This window comes from Poeciliopsis prolifica, unplaced genomic scaffold (assembly GCF_027474105.1).
Source record: "Poeciliopsis prolifica strain line A6 unplaced genomic scaffold, Auburn_PproV2 SCAFFOLD028, whole genome shotgun sequence".
In the NCBI taxonomy this organism is placed as follows: Eukaryota; Metazoa; Chordata; class Actinopteri; order Cyprinodontiformes; family Poeciliidae; genus Poeciliopsis; species Poeciliopsis prolifica.
The window spans coordinates 3491946-3498029 of NW_026562403.1; positions in this window are offsets into that span (position 1 = coordinate 3491946).

Sequence of the window (6084 nt, forward strand, 5' to 3'; positions counted from 1 at the left end):
AAGAGCATTTCCACATGGATAATGTGACGGGAACTTAAGGAATTGGCACTAAACAGCTGTGTAGCCTCAAGAAAACCAATAATCAGTGAGGCTAACTGGAGGGAAAGGCTTTAAACTACAAGGGAGCATAAAGATTAGACTCTGCAGCAACTTAAGAAAGCCCAGAGTGCAGCAACTTAAGAAAGCCCAGATTCACCCTCTCCTAGAATAATGGGTGTGTCAGGGTAAGAAGAGAGGCAAATGAAGTGATGCAACCTTCATGCCTAGTGTCTACTGTGCAAGCTTGTGTGTGTTGTACTATAATCTGAGGTTGTTGCAGTTGAAGGTTCAGTAACATGATATCGGTTATTCAATTAATTGAATTGTTTATTCCCTGATGACGATGACAAAGTCCATCAGGCTGAAATTGTGAAACTGCATTAATTTCAGACATGGATCAGCCATCGCAGAGTTCAGACCTTGACCCCAGTGAGAATCTTTGTGATGTTCTGGGGAAGTCTGCATTAAGTTTTCACCAAGATGTCTTGGTGAAAACTTAATGCAACCTGGGATGTAAATAAACTTTTTAACACTGCAGAATCTTATCGAAAATGATGCCACAGCGAAGGTGTGCGATAATCTAAGTTAGAGACAGTCCAACAAAATATTGGACTATGTGACTTTTGGTTTTTGGAAATATTTTACAACTAAAGATGAGAAATATAATTTTTTTCAAAAGACAGGATAAGAGTTATGTATTTAAGAGTAATTAACAGAATTAAAGGCATGACCACACCATATCTGTCATATTAATCTATGCAATGTTTTTCTTTGAGAATTGACATGCACCTGTTTGAGTGGGGAACTGAAGCGTACAAGTATTACTGTTTGATTGTAGCTACACATTTAAATAAATCTGGATTTCTTTAAAAGCAAGACAATAATAAAACCATTAAATGGTAAACATTCAAAATATACTGCAATCATTTCTTATACTGCTGATATCCTTAGGGTTTGATTTTCATTCAGCCACGTCTTACAGTTCTTCATCAGAATTCAGAAATAAGAAAAACCATATTGCTCTGAAAAAAAAAAAAATCCAGTTAGAGTTGTTTGGGCAAGCAAAAGTGGTATGTGCTCAGACTGGATCCAGTGCCACTGTACTGGTAAATCACCTGATGCAGCATTTATCTAATGTCTGAGTGCAATGAAAACCAATCATAGTAAAAATAATCATAGGAAAGTATAAGCAGATTAGTATCAAAGCTCTGAAAACTATAATTTCCATCGTCACTGTTTGCTTCCTGTTCTTCGACCACAGCATTATCTATCAGGTTTTGACTCCCATCAAAACTTTAGAGTGTATACTGAAATTTGTCTGCCATACTCTTTAATAATACCACTTGATTAGCTTGATTCTTGTGAACATTACAACAAAATGTTGTAATGTTAAAGGAAAGTTTTGGGGAGAAAAAAAATATTTACCCTCTGATAAGATCTTTTTTGAAAAAGTCACAACCCAATGTATGAAATATTTCTGCTGTATGTCTAACCGTGGAAGTCTTGTGCCAGTTAAGTAGCTATAAATCACTGGGTCAAAGACCCAGTGAAAGAGTGTTTGATCCTGGTGATCTGCTGTGAGAACCCCAAGATGACCCATGAATCACATGACCTATTAAGGTGGTCTGCCTCTGGCAACCACTGACAGGATAAAAGGGACATTTAACTTTGTAAACCTAATTCCTTAGGTCGTCCTGTAGAAAGTAAAAAGTTTAAAAGCAATAGCTGTCCTGTTCTTTTTTTATTTTTTTTTCTCCCTGATGAAATTCAGGTGGGACCTCCCAGATCAGAACAACCAGAAAAAACCTGCAGTCACGCCATTTGTTTGTTCTAGTGTAAATACACAGAGAACAAGCAACTGGCACATATCAAGATTACTAAATCACTCTTCAGAGCATTGCCAGAAGAAAGGTAAATTATTAAATAATGACAGGGAAAAAGTTGTATAATTAAAGTGTCAAACAAAACCCAAGGTGGTGACACAGAAAGAGAAAAAACAGCTTGCTGTGATTTCCTGGGGTCCAGGGAAACGAGTTTGTGGGGGTGTGTTTTCGTGAGTTAGCTCCCTGTTTAGAGTAGAACATGTGGGAAAACGAAGCCGCCTCTGGACGGACGTGAACCTTGATCCTCTGAAGTCAAGTGAGGAGGTCCAGACCACAGCAGATGATCCCTGTATTTTAGGTAAAGATTAAAGGAGGACAGCAGTGATAAAAGAACCGAATTCATTCACAATTTGTCAGATCTTCAAACGCATCTTATTTTACTTATTGCAAAACGAGTTCTTTAAAAGTCCCAACTACAATCACACTTGCACAGGAAGATATATACATCCATCCATTATTTCTTCTCTTCTACCATTCATAAATTTTACTCCAACACACACACATGTACATATATAGATATCCATGTATACGTAAAAAGAGAAAGTTGTATCTGATTATAAACATTGATTAGGCTTTTAAAGGATGACAAACATGCCATTTATATTCACTTTGTGTTTGTTTTCAATGTGAAATTGATAGTGGCATTTAAGTATTTCCAACAGCATTTCAAAGAGACAACAAAAATAGACAATAGCATATTCAATATGCCAGTTGCCATTCTTCATATTTTGTGGCAGCTTAACACAATAGTTTAAATGAAAAAAGGGAAATTCAAGCACTGAGAAGATTTGAAGTCAAGATGTATTTATTTTTTTTATTTTCATTCATGTATGAATCAATAAAATCTGTTTTCTGTAAAGAAAAACTAAAGTTTTAAAGCATAAATACATAAGACAAATATAGACAATAATCAGTAAAAGAAAGGGAGCCAAAGAGATCAACATCACAATAACAACAGTCCCATAAACTACAATGATCCTGTAGAGCCAAGATTTCAGTTAAAAATGTAGATATTAATTTATGTTTACCGAGTATTGATTCTGTATCAATCTAATAGAAAACCCCAACTAGACTATTATATACTGCATAAAACATGCACAGCACTTTTCAGGACCCTTAAAGACGTTTTACAATCAGTCGTTTCCATTTACGCACACCTTGACACATTGATGACGGCAAGCTGCTGCATTGTAGCCACAGAAGCCCTGGAGCAGTCTGACAGAAGTCAGGATGTCAGTCTGATTCTGGCCGGCTGGTGTTGGTGCTTGCTGGTGTTGCAGGTGAAATGTCTTGCCCAAGGACACAAGGACAGAGGAGGACAGAATGGAAATCAACCGGTGGCTCACTGATTGCCTTCACCACCATCGCCCCTAAACCAAATGTCTTAGGCAGTTGTTTGGTTTAGGGGACAATTACGTAATAACAAAGGGTCTGGATTAGCCTGGAGACCATCTTCCTGTGCAATTCTCCTCAATTCCCATCTTTCATCACTGCTCCATCTGGGATGTTTTCTGGGGATTGTCGTTTACAGCGCATGCAATTTAAGCTTCATAGAATCAAACTGGTGCACCACATACATCATAGCCGAATGTTACCGATTAAGTGAAAATGTTAAACAACATCAGTGTTCTCACCTCCAGCAAGCAATTGTTTCACAATAATTGGGTTAGGATTCTCGGTATGAAGCAAAGCGAAGAACCAGGGGATGATTTTTTACCGGGTTATGCATGGATTAGTCTGGTTAAAAACCAGCTCCTTGTCTGCTGCTATTTGCTTCTTACAGAGGGTGTGGATTAAGTAACGATTGCTTTACTGGAGGCGTGAATTTTGTTGAAGTTTTAAATCTGATTGTGTCCACTAAATTCACAAAATTGTTCTTCGGAAACTGTTTTTGTACGTACTTTGTTTTTTAAAATTTGTTTGATGGGCTGAAACATTAAATAAACTGCAGCAAAACAAAAACAGAAAAAAATCTCTAAGAAATAAGAAAATCTCAGAAATAAGAATGTGAATGTGACTGTTATACAATTTTGTCCAACAGCTTCTCGTCACATAAGAAGTAATTTGAATGGGACGAATAGGACGTGACTGAAAACCCCAACACATCATTGCTACCAAATTAAGCTTTGCATAGAGCTTTGATACGGCACAACTAATGCAATGTAATCCTCCAACCAGCCACACTTAGGCCAATCCTATTATTGGCCAATCCTATTATTGATCTATATGTGAATTGAAGACTGCAAGTAATTTCAGAAAATGAAGTTGAAAGCCAAGTGTCAAAATATTTGGAATTGTGCGAAAGCTATTGACATTAAGTTTCCTTTCCACATAATACTCTAAAGCTGTATTTGCCTTCAATATGAATGTATATGGAGAAGAACCTTACTGCAGAGTCAGAAGCCTAAAGTCTTGGAAAACAAACTTTATCACAGTCACAGTGCAATGATTGATGTCAAGACTGTTACAAAATATCCTTCAACAGAGCAAATGAGAGCAACAACAGAGGGTGAATAAAACAAACAAAAAAAATTTGTAAGGCACAACACAATACAATAATTACTGTATTTGGCAATTATCAAAATGAGAAAATATGTAAAACTTATGGCAGCAAAACAACAAGGATAACATAAAGCAAAGAACTCTCAACAATAAAACCTGGCAAAAACTTAAACATGACAATAAGTCAAAAGATTAAATACGTATGGCAGAACTTTCTGGAGTAATGTTTCTCTCACTGTAGATTAAACACTGCAGACAAGGGTGACAGTATGAGTTATTAAAGCCAAGCTGCCAATGAGTCAAAACGAAGGAACACATTGTGGAGAGCTTGATGACGCTCTGGTCTTTGACCAAGAGGAAGTCAAGATCATAACGTAAACCAATCTCAGCCATGAGAGAAAATTAAGTCAGCTGTGGTTAATTGTCTTGGATTTCACAGCTCCAATTTTCTGAAAACCAGTTTGAATAGCTGCATAAAGTTTATGCTTGGGATGCATACAAAAGCTTAGTTGTTACTGTACATCACTGGCCATTCATAAGTAAAATTCCATCATACATTTGACATTTTCATGTCATAAATGTTGCAATTCTTTAAAAACCTTAATTAACTACTTGTGAAGGTGGATTATCAGGAAAACCTTAATTTTCTCAGTCAGGCATTAGATGCTCCTGATCACAACGTTCATTTAGATGTGTGCCACTCTGAATATTTATATATATATATACACACACATACATTTAGATGTGTGTATTCATCGAATGTTCCCTAAACATACTTAATGTTCGATGACTATGCTCTTCAAATCTGCTTAGTCTTTGGTTTAATTCAAATAATTAGACAATCAGTTAACACCAACAGCTATAAGAAAATCCACTAGGTATTTGTGCTGATCAAAAGGATGTCTTAACGAGCGCGTCTGAACAGAGGGGGTTACTCTTTGCCACTAGCTATTGAAAACCATTGAAGCAAGAAGGAAATGATTGGGGATTTGTATGTTTTTCAAACAACAAAAGAAGCTTTGAATGGTGCTGTCTCTAGTATTAGTATGAGTGACAACTTGTGTGAGGGCACCCAAGACACTACTCTACTCACAGATGCATCACAATGAATATCATTGAACAGTTAATTTATCAGAATTAAACTATATGTATTAATTACAAAGTAATTAATACATATTGTATACATATACATATGTATTAATACAATACATACATACACAAAGTAATTAATACATATTAAGGTACAGCTTTGACAGTTGTGACTTAGAAACCCAGGATTCAGTTTCTGTGGAAATTAAATGAATAAGATTGATGTAGAAAAGTGTTATGACTAGGAAAATATCCAGTTGTCCAGCAGACAGTCACCATGGCCCTTCACATGGAGACCAAGGCTCATAAGCTTTCTACTGCAGAAGAAAAATGTTGCAAGAATCATTATTCAAGTATTGTTAAAGAAAGTTAAGCAAAAGAAAAAAATGACGGTAGATAACAAGATTGTGAAGCAAAGCACACTTAAGAGTTTTGGGGATATTCATAAGACAATACAGTGTTATTCACATTATCTTAGAAAGTTTACATTTAAAAGGTGTAAATAAGGCCACTTTCAGATTCATTCAGTCATTTTTGAGCTACACGCATTTATTGCATCTCGCAATCAACT